The sequence below is a fragment of the Megalobrama amblycephala genome, linkage group LG14, assembly GCF_018812025.1.
Source record: "Megalobrama amblycephala isolate DHTTF-2021 linkage group LG14, ASM1881202v1, whole genome shotgun sequence".
Lineage (NCBI taxonomy): Eukaryota > Metazoa > Chordata > Actinopteri > Cypriniformes > Xenocyprididae > Megalobrama > Megalobrama amblycephala.
This window is the reverse complement of record NC_063057.1, coordinates 26,988,884-27,004,047: the sequence shown is the minus strand read 5'-3', so window position 1 is coordinate 27,004,047 and position 15,164 is coordinate 26,988,884. Positions and strand designations below refer to the sequence as shown.

General features: G+C 35.4%; 1 protein-coding gene, 1 long non-coding RNA gene and 1 pseudogene across 2 annotated transcripts in view; 1 reads left to right on the top strand and 2 right to left on the bottom strand.

Moving 5' to 3' along the window:
• LOC125246381 overlaps positions 1-1,044 on the bottom strand; it is a 1,263-nt gene extending 219 nt beyond the window's left edge. Inside the window, exons 1-2 of the long non-coding RNA XR_007179827.1 lie at positions 771-1,044; positions 172-252 (exon numbers count right to left, since the gene is read on the bottom strand). This is a non-coding gene — a long non-coding RNA (uncharacterized LOC125246381). The remainder of the gene's footprint in view (positions 1-171; positions 253-770) is intronic.
• Positions 1-15,164, bottom strand: part of LOC125246308 (tripartite motif-containing protein 16-like) — a 398,598-nt gene that overhangs the window by 22,874 nt on the left and 360,560 nt on the right. The gene's annotated exons all lie outside the window — the stretch shown is intronic.
• On the top strand, positions 7,987-15,036 carry LOC125246303 (annotated as a pseudogene).

Genomic DNA, 15,164 nt, shown 5'->3' with positions numbered 1-15,164 from the left:
TAAAGATTACTGATACAAGTGGTTTTTAAACTTTTACCCATAAATTATATGTTTAAATCCTTTGAAATGGCACATTTATTACACGTTAAAAGCTGTAGTTGTGCACCATTATCAGTATTTGACAAAATAACTGGCAAAATCAAGTTTAAAACAGTTTTTAATCTTACTTACCTCAGAAGAAAGATGAAATAGAAGAAATTCAAGAAATACTACTCGAAAAAACACACTGGTGGCACTTGAATGAGCTGTAAGCTGCAACAGAACACACACACACACACACACACACACGGTATCTTAATATGAATTAATATAGTGTGAAATAATGATCTGAAACAACATTACATGAGGTGAAGAACTGTCAAATGTAAACAACAACAAAAAATAGTCTCAAACAACTAACGTTAGAAGTTCAGTGAAAAAAGTAGGTAACGTTAGGCCTAATCTCGCCTGCTATTTTGGAAAGGGGTGAAAATTTGCGTTTAGGTCGTTTTGGACTGAAACCTTATTTAAAAAGCTTATTAAATCACCCCACCTCCCAGAAAGATAAAGAAATTCTGTCCAAATAGCGTTTTACTCAAAAGGTTATTTGCAAAATTATTTTTTACTCAAATCTAAGTTAACGCTAATTACAGAGCTAACGTAACTTGGCCAGTCATTTTTAAAAATTACAAAAATTGTAAAATTGTAAATTGTAAAAGCAAAAATGTTAAAAAAACGATAATGTTACTGGAAACAACTGTACAAATAAAGCATATTTTAACTATTCTTACCGAGTTCAGTCTTCACCGACCTGTCGGCTCCATCTTTTCCACAGTGTGGAGAAGGATTCAGTGACGATCGTCAGTTGAAAAAAGGCGCGTCCGGTTAGTGAATCCGCCCAGCATCTGTAACGAGTCCGCGAGTTGACAGTGCGCTGCGCGGAGGCGGGGCATATCCTGTGCGCGTTGCCGAATTGAATCTGAGCGTACAGCGGAGCTGGCGACTTGAAGGCGGATCCGCCCCGGAGTCTGTTGCTATCAGGGTAAAGAGAGATGAGCTATTGTTCGTTTTTCAAAATTGCTTACACTACTTATTTATTGTGATTTAGGCCTATTCTATTTATTCAAAATAGAATAAAATAAAAACTGTAGTGTTTTTTTTTTTTTTAATCTGTGCTTTTCATCCGCTCCTCTGTGTGGGCAGTTTCACTATGCATAACTACAAACAGCATTACAACAGTCTGTGTGCTGATTAACATTCCTGAAATAAATATTTCTGTGAAATACGCGTTAGGTTGCACAGAAGAAAGCCGATTTATGACATCTACTGATACAGCGGCAGAGGACTGTTATTTTGTTGAACGAACTGAAGATGACGTCACTGGCTCAGATTTGATTGACCAATCGGCTGAAAGGGGCGTGTAATGACCGCCCACATGTGGAAAACGAGTTTTGAAGTCGCGTTTCCGTTTTCTATCCGTGACCCGAAAAAACGAAAATCGAGTCAAAATCTCGTTTTTCCGTTTTTTTTTTAACAAACGAAAAAACGGGAAACGACCGTTTTCTCGTTTCTGCGCATTTCATTTCAAATTGGAAAACAAACTATCAAAACGTACACGGACCCATAACGCACTCCCCGGACTCATTATCCCATGTTCATTGCACCAGCTGTTTTGTATCACATCATTAGTGTCTGTCTATTTATACCTGGTTTGTTTCTGCCTTTGTTTGTGGTTCTTTGTTTAATGTCACATACTTTTGTTCCCTGGTTTTCTGTTTTTGCTTGTTTACTGTTTTTGTATGGACTGACCTTCTGGATTTGGACATTTGCCTGTTTTTGGACTTTGAGTTGGATAACCCATTAAAACACCGCTGCAATTGGATCCGTCTGTTGTTTCTGTGTGTACCGTGACAATTACAGTCAGGTGATCTAAAACGGTGACTGCGCATTAATAGCTGTCAACCACGTCGCTACGCTAATGAGCGATCTGAACTTATTTACCCAGCGCATTTGTATTTTGGTCGCGCATGTGCACCACCTATGTGCAGCCCTGCTCAGGATAATCATAATAATAATTTAATCAAAATGTCATAACTGGACCTTCTAGTGAAAAGAAGAAAACATCTGCTAACTGTCAACATTTATTTGGGCTGTTTTATTTTTTTTTTCTAAATTCCATTTTCTTACATTTGAATTCTTCTGGATTCCTTTTTTTCTGTTGTAATTTTTAAAGTTTTAATGGTTAAATAATTGTTCTAAATCAAAAACCACATCCAATTAATTGAAATCATGAAACTTAGACCATTTAAAAGCAATTTATTAGTAGATTCTGTCCGCGTTTTCCGCATCGCTGAAATCATAGGGCCGTAAACAGCCTCATCACTTACAGGGACAGTTCACTTAAAAATGAAAATTCATTGTGAGAGTTAGGGGTGTGCCCGAAGCCAAATATGCACATATAATGGCTTCCAAACAAATTACGGACGAATAATATTCAGCTGTGGCTGAAGCAGTCACTCACCGTGTGAATCAGGGGATCAGTAGCAAATTTTATATTTTAGAAAACTGTATAGGGGAATAGTCTGGAAACAAATACTTTTCCATACTTCTCCAAAATTCATAGAAACCTTTACTGTTTTAACTAAAAGATATTTAAATATTTATTTATCGGCTCATGAAAGTTTTCCGTGCCAAGTTATACAATATATATTTTTTCTTCTGATTGCCTGTGGTTTTTTGATTGATTTTGTTACGTCTCGCAGTCGTGTCGCATCTGTTGTGGACAGTCAAACTGCTTGTCGCTAAAATCTTAACGCATCGCGTGTAGTAAGGAGACGGTGTAAATGTCACATTATAGCCTATATAACTTTTGTCCTAGTCATTATTGATATTTTGGTTGCAAATAAATTGTATTTAATTAAATTTAATTTACATTTAATTCACAGTAAACTATTGTCTGGGATGCAAGAAAGACTAAGAACATTATTTGACACATTATTCTATATATAGATTTTACCAGTGTCAGTGATTATAGTTACTCAAACTTATAGTTAACTAAACTAAAACCATAAAAAAATCTTCATTACAGTATACATGTATGCATCTCAAGTAGTGTCTTAAGTGAACGTAAACAGCCAGTAGAATATCAGATGTGTATCAGTGTATTGGATCTGTGTGTTGTTAGAGAAATGCTTAACTGATGCATTTCAAAATATGTACACCCTTTAGATTAAATCTACTGTTTTAGTCGATTAAAACTAGACAAATTAAAACAATACAGACGACTAAAATATGACTAAAACTAAAATGGCATTTTAGTCAAAAGACTATGGCTAAAACGAAATCAAAATTTTCTGTCAAAATGAACACTGTACCAATGGGTTATAAAACTATGCTAAATGTACAAAAGAAAAATTAAAACAGCACTATGTGTCTTAACCCTTTTGGCCTTTTTCTTACCCTATAGGCAGATATTTGTGTTTTTTTTTTTAAATGAAAAGAAAAAAAAAGTTTAAGAGTAAAAAAATCTTTGAAAAGAAAAAAAGTATTTCGAGGTGTTTCCTGACTCCTGAGAAATCTGCCGACATTATGCCTAGGAGAGAATCTGAATCTACCAGCCACCAAAGAGTCTGCCTTCAAACACTCAACAAACACTGGAGCTGAAGTCTGAAACCATGAAGTCTGTGCTTATTAGTGGAGACTGCAAGACCTAAATTGGGTGTGTCCCATGAGAAACATACAAAGAACTTATCAAGAAGTGGTAAAAGAAGCATTTTGTTATGCAGAGAATGCATATTGGGAATTCTTGCCTTTATTACCTTGATGTTTACAAACCAGAAAGCTGTTTTTCTGTATGCAAGTGGCTGCTAAATGTAATTTACATTGTATGTACTGTGTAGTACACTTGAACTGAAATAAATGTATCTAAGAAATGTGAAAAATGGCATTTTCTTTCAGTTCAGTCCACTTTATTTTAATACAGTTGTGTTTATAGTCCAGTCAACATAGGCTATGCAAGTCAACAAGCAGATAAAAGACACGACAGCACTACAAAAATATTCCAAACTGACTGAAACCTGATGTCAAACCTGCTGTAGCTCTTCTTTAGGTGGTGATTTTGCAATGTTCAAACTTAACCCTAAATGAATTGGCTTTGGTGTTGATGTGTAAATCAGTATTCATTTTTTAAAACATAACTATGTTACCCACTGAATCAGTTACTGATGTACTCCAGCTAACAGAAATATATTCTCAGTTAAAGACGTTATTTCTGAACATCCAGTATTTTAAATGTTTTACTTTTGTTTTACATTGATCATTCCGTATTGAAATCATGAAAAAAACGGAACTGGCTTCACATCACTTAAGCTTTTTCCATAAGGTGAATAGGGAAGGTGTAAGACTTAGCATATTTTATGAAAATGGATCGGAAACTGGGTTACCACCTTTTGATTTTTTTTTTTTTATTCAATTTCACAAAATGGACCCTCAACAATAATATATTTGTCTTGAAACAGATTGTGCCATGGTTGCTAGTTATAGCTCTTCTTGTGCTGGTTTATTTTTAGAGAATGGGGAAATGATTATGTACTGAACTCTACAACAAATCCTTACTTAGATAACCTTATTTGGTGGGGATGTTATATTGATGATGTTATTCTATGTTTTCATGGTCAGAGGTAGACTTGATTTAATTTCATCAATATCTTAAAAATACCAATTCTAACATGGAATTATTTTTTGAATATAACAAGGAAAAGATTAACTTCCTGGACCTGGAAATTCCAAAAGATAAATAAATATATCTACATATATCAATATTTAGAAAACCCACTGATTGGAATACAGTTCTCCATGCTAGACGTTTTTTTTCCCCCCTAATTAGTGTAATTGTAGTAATTAATTATGTAGAATTATGTAGAGACAAAGAACAAGATTTTGAGGATAAAAATAAGGGTCTAGAAAAATAAAATAGAGGGTACCAGTTTGAAACTATTCATAAAGCTACGATACGTCCAAAAATTATAACAAGGGAGGAAAACAAGAGCAGTCTATTTTGTGACAAAATACAGTACAGTTGCTGAAAAAATTAAAAGAATTATTATTATTTTTTTTTAAAGGGGGCATTTTACAAGTGACATTGTTCCTCCAATGATATGTTTTTGTTATTTGAAAAGTACAACCTTAGGGGACAGATTAGTTCATAGCTATTTACCACCGACTCATGAAAGTTCCTGGTTTAGGGTTAAATCTAAGGGTTGCTTTGAAATTGCAATACATTATTTTGTTTCTATTTAATGAACTCTAAGTTAAATAGCCTTTCGAGCTTGTGGGGATGGATCTGATTAGCATTGACGGACAATGGCAACCAGTACATTTGTGTTATAACTGATTATATGACCTAGGCTTATCCTCTCATATCAAATGCTGTCAGCCAGGGAGATTCCAGATTGCCTCCCTAGTGAAAAAAAAGTATACTTTATTGTATTTTAAATATATTCCCTTTTTCTATAGTACACTGCAAATATACTAACAAAAAATGTACTATCATTAAATATATAAAAAGTATATTAGTATCATATTTTCACAATGCAACTTTTAACACACTTTAAAATAATTGTACTTTAGTATATTTTCTAAAAAATATATTTTAGAAAAATATACTTGAAGTGTAAGTTCAGTTTATTTTTTAAAAGTGTATTTATTTGCACTTTATAAAAATATATTTGAGGTATATTTTAACAGTGTGCTGAAAATGATCATTGTAACAATGCACTGGAAGTATATTTAAAAAATACATTATTTAATATCCTGAAGTTGTAGTGTATCTAAAGTTAAATTTGAGTATATTTTTTAAGTTTACTTCTTCATCCTTGGAATTCATTATATTACTTGTGCTTATTTATTTCAGTATGAATGCATTACAAGCCCATTTAGTTTATGCAGTGTAGCCTATAATTTCCAAATATGTGTAAATGTTTATTAAGTTTACACTGGCAGAATCATTTTACAATCGTACACACAAATCTATATTAAACAACACACCAGCAGCACAAGTAATGCGAAAAAATATGTCGAGTGGTTAAACTTGTCGGAATTCAAATGTCTCTTCAACTTGGTCTGTGACCAATCAGATTTTGTTGCTCACTGCCTTCAGCCAATCAGAGCTGCTGACGTCACGGTCGTCGTCTGAATCTCCTCGCTCAGTCACTCAGGTGAAGTATAATGTCGCAATGTATATTTAAAACACTGAAAGCGCAATACATCGCTCAATCTCGGGGATTCTGACCAGTTCAATCAAGTGACATCGCAGCCTGACCGTGATGGCGACGACAACCGGCTAATCTAATGGCCTACGCGATCCTGAAAGAACCGGAGAAAAGTGCTGCTATTGGGAGGTGAGTTGTAGTCTACCAGTTAACAAACTTTATTTTATTTTCTTTAACAAACGGAGAGCGATATTTCGGCTTGATATCTCCTTTTTGAGTTTTTGTGTGGTGGTTTATGGCACATGTTTGTATGCAGCACCAAAACATTCATATGATTGGTCAAATCGGCCCGTATTCTGTACGATATTAATTCATAAAGTGTTTTATGCTTGATTATGTAACGTTACCGAAAATATTGACATGCCATTCTGATACAGTTCCCTGCTGCTAATCCTCATTTACTGTTCAAAAATAGTATTGGTTCAATGTAGGATTTAGACAGATTATTGTAAACGTGAATAAAGAGTTGAACATGCTGTCTTATATCTTTGGTATATTCTGTCAACAGATGCTGTTCTTCACGAGTCTCTGCGGTCATCATTGTGCCATCAGACACAATCATGAGAAGCTCATCAGAAAATGGAATATAATGTGTAATTTGTATTTGTGTTAGAGGGTCAATATTTGTTTTTTCTTTAATGAAAAACATGGTAAATTATGCTGAATCTATATTAAGTTTAAATAAAAACTATTGGATTTGTCAATGAAATATGTCTCTTCATTAGTGATGTTCTTATATTTTATTTAATTGAATGGCCTTGAAAACAAATGCATTCAACTTTGGGAAAATGTGTTAAACTGTATTTAAATAGTAGCACAACTGTATTGTGTGAGATTATGTAATTCAAAGTACATTAGTCAACATTTGAAGTGGATCAAAAAAGTTAGGACAACTTTGATTAAAGGTTTTGATCCGCTTCAAATGTTGACTATATTATACAAAGTATAAGTAATAACAAAGTGTATTGTTATTGACTGCAAAGTGTGTAATTTTTAGTATTTGGAATAAGCCAAAGGTGAAAACACTCATAATTATTTTGTAATGTACTTAAATCACAAATAAAGTGTACTTATAACACAATGTGTACTCATAACAGAAATAAAGTATACTTATAACACAAATAAAAGTATACTTATAACAGAAATAAAGTATATTTATAATGCAACTTATATTGTAACAAAAAATATATACTTATAACACAAATTAAGTACACTTTAATATGACTAATCAAGCATGTAATTAGTCCCTACACAGACATATACTTAAAGTGTACTAAGTATACTTGAAGTTGTTCCAATTTAGTACACATAAGTATACTAAATATACTTAAAGTTGTATTTTAATACTACTTAATTTCAACTTAAATATACTTAGTACAAAATTAGTTGTTTCAAAATAACACACTTTAAATGAACTAATCATTAACACACTTGAAATATACTAATAATTAGTCTTGCTGCAAGTATACTTAGTATACTTTTTTTTCACTAGGGCTGTTAAATGCCACCATTGTGATCATTAAAATGTTTTTAACAAACAATCTATTAATTGTCAAACTACTCATGTTATTTACAGACTGAAATGCCCTCAATGTAAGATTTTATATTGGGAGAGCAAAAAGATGATTATTGGATTCATTTAAATTAAACAAGAGTTTAACTTTGAACGCCGCTGATATATGTTTTATTATTTGTATGTGAATTTTGTATGTGTTTCTGAATGGGACTTTTATTTTGGAGCGGAGATGTGACGTCACAAGGCCGCGCCGCGCTCCTGCATCTGTTGTGATTCGGCTGAAGAAAGGTTTGAAGTGTTTAAATCAATACAAACTGTTAATTTTTTTTTTACAAGTTTTGAAAAAAATAAGATAATTGATACTGAATGTAACATTATAATGCGTTATCTAACATTAATGAATGTTATTTTGTGTGAGTAAAGCTCATATATAGACGCGTAACAGAAAATATGCGTCTCATTTCGCTCCATAAATCGTGAATCAGTTTATCAAGAACATGAATCCGGCGAGTGATGAGAGAAGCTGAGCTTTTGAAGCTCAAGAGTTAACTGAATCAATCGCTGCACAGAATGATTCACTGTTTGAAAGCGCTCGAATCATCTTAAACACCGACTCCTGCTGGTCAAACTGTGTAAATACAACGAAAACAAACAAACGTCTGAACTAGATCTGATTGAAACACTCAGAGATTGAGATTGGATGTGTTTTTCTTTCTGTTATTTTAAAACAGGACAAAGTATCCAAGCACAGAAACTCTTTGTGAAGCAGCTGAGATCCACGTGACACCCTATATTATGGCATTTATTAAAGAGGAGAGTGAAGACATAAAGATTGAAAATGTATTCAGTTTGAAACAAGAAGTTACTGAGGAACAAACAAAGATGGAGTTTATTAAAAAGGAAAGTGAAGACGTGAAGATTGAAGAAGTATTCATTTTGAAACAAGAAACTGAGGAACAAACAAAGGATTTTATTAAAGAAGAGTGTGTAGAAGTGAAGATTAAAGAAACATTCAGAGTGAAACATGAAGAAACTGAGGAACAAACAGGTTGGTTTCATTCTCAAAAGCTGAACTCATTCATTTGATCCTTATTAACATGTCCAGCTCTAAAGAAATGAATGATATTTTTGAAGAGTGTCCCAATTAAAATGGTTTTATTCAGAAACAAGAAATAAACTAGTCTTGAACATGGTTTCATAACTGCACAGTAAAGCACTAAACCTGATAACGCTGGTCTCTAAGGTTTGAAACTAAGGGTCATCCTTTTGTCATTCCAATCATTATGACTTCCTTTCTTCTGTGGAAGACGAAACATTAGTTCTAGACACCATTCACTTAAATTATATGGACAAAAAGTGTAATAAAAGTGATTGGTGACTGAGGCTGCCTTTTGTGTACCAGAGAAGAAAGTACCTGGGATTCACATCTGCTTTTAAAAACACAAATTTGGATAAATATTTTTCTATATCAATCCATAATCTGAATTGCGATGCAGCCTGAAATAATGATCACACCGTGTTTGTTCCTTTGGCCAAAGGAGTAACATATTTTATTGGCTTTTAATGCAAGTATTGAATTCTGTTTTACATCATTTAATCATTTTCTTGTTCATCACTTTAAAGCTGCTTTGAAGCAATATCTATTGTATGAAGAACTATTTAAATCAATGTGACTTGACTTATTCTCTGTCAGGGTAGAAACACAGAAATTTGAATTGTCTGTTATTATATTACTAGATAAACCAGAGACTCAGAACTATGGTTGGGTATCATTTTAACGATTCCGATTCAGTTAAACTTCAGTTCCAATAAGGTAAAAAAAAAGAAAGAAACACTTAACACATTTAAGACAAGTAAACACTCTATCACACAAATCAATACAACTGAACAAAAGGTATGATTGAAAAGATTTCCAGGTGCAGAAACCGTAATCAAATGTAAAATAACACTGCACTTTATGAATAAAATATACATTACAAATATAGTTACAAAAGTTATTCAGTCAAAAACGAGTGAATTTTCTGTCTTTTGTTACTGACAGACTTAAGTTATTGTAGAGACGGCAGCAGGTTTATTAGGCTGCTGTCTCTTTAAGAGCAGCACAGACCCAATATACTGTTACACATGTGTTTGCTTTGTCGGTTGTTATGTTCACTCAAGACATAACCGACTGTTTGAGGATATTTTGACATTTTTGTGTTTATTTGTTGGTTCAAGTGCAAAAACACGAGGAAGAGAACTCAGTATCGCACACCATTCAGTATGAGAGGCGGCTTCTGTGCGCATGTCGTTTGAAATGTGTGTGTGCAGCACAGAATGGTTTAAAATGACATTAAATCAGTTGTTCTGTGAGTACACTTTGGATGTGTGTGCAGCACAGAAAACGCCACGTGACTGTTGGTTTAAAATCGCGGTAAAATCACTTTATAGGAGCGAGCTTTGAATGTGTGCACAGCTCAGAAATCGGTGTGCAAATGGTTTAAAATCCACATTAAATCACGTTTTCTGTGAGCATGCTTTGAATGTCAGTGTAGCCCAGAAAACAATGACATAGCACCTAAATGGTTTAAAGACATAGTAAAATGCACACAAATCGATATTTAAATTTTATAAGTATCCGATTTCTGAAGTATTAGATTCCAGATCTGGAATCGATTTTTGATTCCTAACCCTACACATAACTTTGGGTGTGTGTGCAGCACAGAAAACAGCATGCAACTGTTCTTGCTTGAATGGTTTAAAATCACTTTATGTGAGCAAGCTGTGGATGTGTGTGCAGCACAGAAAACAATGTTCAGTCTAGTGCCTGAATGGTTTAAAGTCATAGTAAAATACACACTAAGGAATCGATAAGAGGAATCGAAATTTTAATTTTATAAGTTTCCGGTTCCTGGCCTTAAGTATTAGATTCCAGTTTTGGAATTGATTTTCGATTCCCAACCCTACTCAGAACGGGAAGTGTCTCTTGAAAGGGTACATTTATCCCTTTCCGATAAGGATTGCAATTTAGCACTTATCACTTCCAGTGCTGTGATTGGCTGTTGAAAACAGAGGTAGCGCACACAGTGTGACCGGCCCTTCTTTCTCATTGTGGAACTCACTTTCATAGTGTAAAGCACATGGTTAGAACAGTGACTTTTAATGTTTTACCAAACCACTTCCATAATACCTTTGGTAGTGTTCTGACAGCTTGGAAACCATAGCAACATTCTAGCATCTTGTGTGTTTTGGTATCCGTTATTGTGACCAAAGTAATATTACAGTGACAAAACACGCTTTATTTCAGTCAACGGAGGTGTCATGTTTCACAAAGAGCGCGCTCTTTCTGTGTTGCCATGATTATAAGCATTTTTGGGCTTGTTGCTTCAGCTCGTCTCATAAAGCGATCGGGTTTATTGAGTTATTAAAGTGAGTTATTTTCTAGTAAGATCTGGCGACATGAAGGAGTTGAAACTCATTCGCTGCTTTCCCTGTGATTTCACTGCGCAAACAGAATAATAGTCCTCTTGGGCAGTTAAAGCTGCGATAAGAGTACAGACCTTCTGACGTCAGTCTGAATTTGACATGTAACTCAACCAATCACAGTTTGTTTTGTTCTGCGTCATGTTTAGGGACGTGAAAATTTAAAGTCAGTGTCCCTACAATAACAGACCGGCGTGCAACTAATAAATTATTCATTCAAGAATGTTGTGCAATAGTGACGCGCGGGTCGGCTTTTTTTCCAACCCGCGGGTCCTGCTTTTATGAAATTATTTGGCCCGCCCCGCACCACTGTATCTATTTTTACAACCCGCCCCGCCCCGCACCCGCGACCATATAATAGACATACTAGGCATTGTAACGTAAATCAAAACAGCCTTTATTTCAGCCTGAAAGTGCTTGGAAACATCACCCTGTAAACTGGAAACAACATACAATTATGAATATGAACCATAAATCAGTAATAAGATAATGATAAACATTTTCATTTACAAAGCAGCGTTTGTATTAACCTAATAGGCTAAACAATTTTTGTTTTTTTATTTCAGTTGGGACATTCTAAAACGCTTAACGTGAAAAATGTGGCTTAATGTGCTAAGTGATATAAACAGACCAAACTTCATTCTACTAAACATCACACTAATAAAGTATACTACAGAATAGCAGTTGAGCCCAGAATATGATCACAATTCGTTTAATTTCACGTTGTGTTTTCCTCCCATATAAAACCGCTATAAAGAAAAAGCTTAACGTTGATCTAAGTCAGAGATCAAAGATCAGATTCTGCAAAAAAAAACAATTATTCTATATAGTATGCTTTATTTGTATGGTATTTACTAAGTTTGGTTTGTTAATAACACTACCTTAGTAAATTAAGCCACATTAAGCGTTTTATATATCCCTTTCAGATTTGTAGGACAACAGTTTACAGCCTACACTACATAACCACTGAACTTTTGTTTTATTTAACACACGGAAATGTTCAATGTTCAAAAGAATGGCATCCACTGTACCGGGGTTTAATCTATTTTGCCTAGACTCCACCCACGCTCGCTTGATGTGCTTGTGGCGGGGATACAGAGAATCATTTTTGACACCTTGGCAAGCACAGGAAAGGCGATTGACAGCGACTGCAAGAAGCTTAGAATGTCCTCTCCGTCCCAGAAAAACCGGCCCTCAATGTAGCGTTTTATTTAGTTTTATTTCTCCATTTTTGTTGTCTTGGCTGGCGGCGGGAGCTGCTTGGCACGCTGCTTTCGTGATGCCAAAGGTTTGGGGACATCACGCAAGTTACATTGCTATGACCCTCGTATTGTAACCTTATCAAAGAACCTAATAAAATATGAAAATAGATATTCCCAAATATTTAATATAGGCTATAGGGAATTGCTTGCAACATACATGGATTGTTTTTTTTTAATGACCCGCCCCGCAAATAAAGTGACAATTTTTTAACCCGCCCCAACCCGACCCGCAGGTAATGAGACGACCCGCGCATCACTATTGTGCAAGTTTACTGCAACAGTGGAGCTGAGAACTTCACATACTTTTGAAAATCCAGCATTTAGTTGATCTTGGTAAGCGCTCATTGTCACAGCTGTAAACACGACAGCGTTCTTCTTCCATGAGGGGGTTAGGCATCATGGCATTTGTTTCTAGGCAGACCGTTAAAGAATGCGACACACACGTCTCCCGGACATCCTGTATAATTCAACCAACCAGATGATGACTTAATAAATCCTGAAGTGTTTCCAGTTAAGTGTGCCATATCCGTGGGCGTGACGTCTGAGGCTGAGACTAACAGAAGAGAGACGCATCTCTGATGCACATTAAAAAACTTAATTAACAACTAGTTGTTCAGTTCCGTACACACTGCATAGAATTTCTATAAATGCGGTTGTCACTTCCTTATTTTACTGAACTGGGTGTGTACAGAATGCGAGTAAACACTAAAAGGTGAAGCTGACAACTGAATTTAGCTGCAGTGTTTATAGAATCCAAACATGAAGAAGAAAAAAAAAAGAAGAGTGGAACATCCTAAAGAAAGCAAAGTGTTCCGAATATTGAGAAAAGGTTCTGAGATTACTGATAACACCTCTTGCAGTAGCTTAGTGGGTATATGATCTAGCATACGTGTTTTTGGTTTTGATCCCTTAAATGTGTTAATGTCTTGATGTCTGTTGTTTGGTACCAGTAAACTGGGGTCAACATGTATTTGTCTCTTTTAGATTTGATGGCACTGAAAGTGGAGAGTCAAGAACTAAATGAAATGGAAGAGAAAGATCAGTATGGAAAACATCATGATTTCATAACTGAAGAAAAATCATTTAATTGCTCACAGACTGAAAAGATTTCCTCACAAAACATCACTCAAAAGACTGGAAAGAGTCCAACTGAAAAACGACACCTTAAAGTCCACATGAAAATTCATAGTGGAGTAAAGTCATTCAGATGTAATCAGTGTGGAAAGAGTTTCACTCTAAAAAGAAACCTTAACAAGCATTATAAAAATTCACTCTAGTGAGAAGCCTTTCACCTGCCAACAGTGTGGAAAGAGCTTCACTGATAAAGGTCACTTTAAAGTCCACATGAGAATTCACACTGGAGAGAAGCCTTTCATCTGCCAACAGTGTGGAAAGAGCTTTATTAAAAAAGCAAACCTCGATGATCATATGAGAATTCACACTGGAGAGAAGGCGTTCACCTGCCAACAGTGTGGAAGGAGTTTCACTCATAAAGGACACCTTAAAGGCCACATGAGAGTTCACACTGGAGAGAAACCTTTCACCTGCCAACAGTGTGGAAAGAGCTTCAGTGAAAAAGGAAACCTTACAAAACACATGATAATTCACAGTGGAGAGAAGCCTTACACTTGCCAGTGTGGAGAGAGCTTTATTAAAAAAGCAAACCTCGAGGATCATATGAGAATTCACACTGGAGAGAAGCCTTTGACTTGCAAATTGTGTGAAAAGAGCTTCACTGATAAAGGGAACCTTAAAGTTCACATAAGAATTCACACTGGAGAGAAGGCGTTCACATGTGATCAGTGTGGAAGGAGTTTCATTCGAAAAGAACATCTTAAAGTCCACATGAGAGTTCACACCAGAGAGAAGCCTTTTACCTGCCAACAGTGTGAAATGAGTTTCACTCAGAAAGAATATCTTAAAAGGCACATGAGAGTTCACACTGGAGAGAAGCCTTTCACTTGCCAACAGTGTGGAAAGAGTTTCACTCAAAAAGGACATCTTAAAAGGCACATAATCAGTCACACTAGAGAGAAGCCCTTCACATGTGGTCAGTGTGGAAAGAGTTTCAAACATAAAGAAACCCTTAAATTGCCACTTGAGAAATCACTTGTGAAATGCAGGAAAAGTTTCATTCTAAACGGACACCTGAGAAGTCACACTGGACAGAAGCCTTTGTTATGTATTTAGCCATGTCATGTCTTTATCAGATAATCGTCTGAACAGGTGACATTCTGACATGGCCACTTCTATTTGCATCCTTCATCTCTTTATAGTTTGCCTTGATACTTTTTCTTTTCCTTTGGCATGTATATATACGAATGTCAGTTGCACCTGTCTGTTTGCTTTCCTATTGTTTCAAATACTAAGCAGTTTTGTAAGATCTGGATTTTGAAAGATCTGGATTGCAGGCTGGCCAATACAGCACCCATACTCTTCTATGTCCAAGCCATGCTGTTGTAATAGGTGCAGTATGTGGTTTTGCATTGTCCTGCTGAAATACACAAGGCCTTCCCTGAAATAGACGTCGTCTGGAGGGGAGCATATGCTGCTCTAAAACCTTTATATACCTTTCAGCATTCATAGTGCCTTCCAAAACATGTAAGCTGCCCATACTGTATGCACTTATGCACCCCCATACCATCAGAGATGCTGGCTTTTGAACTGAACGCTGAT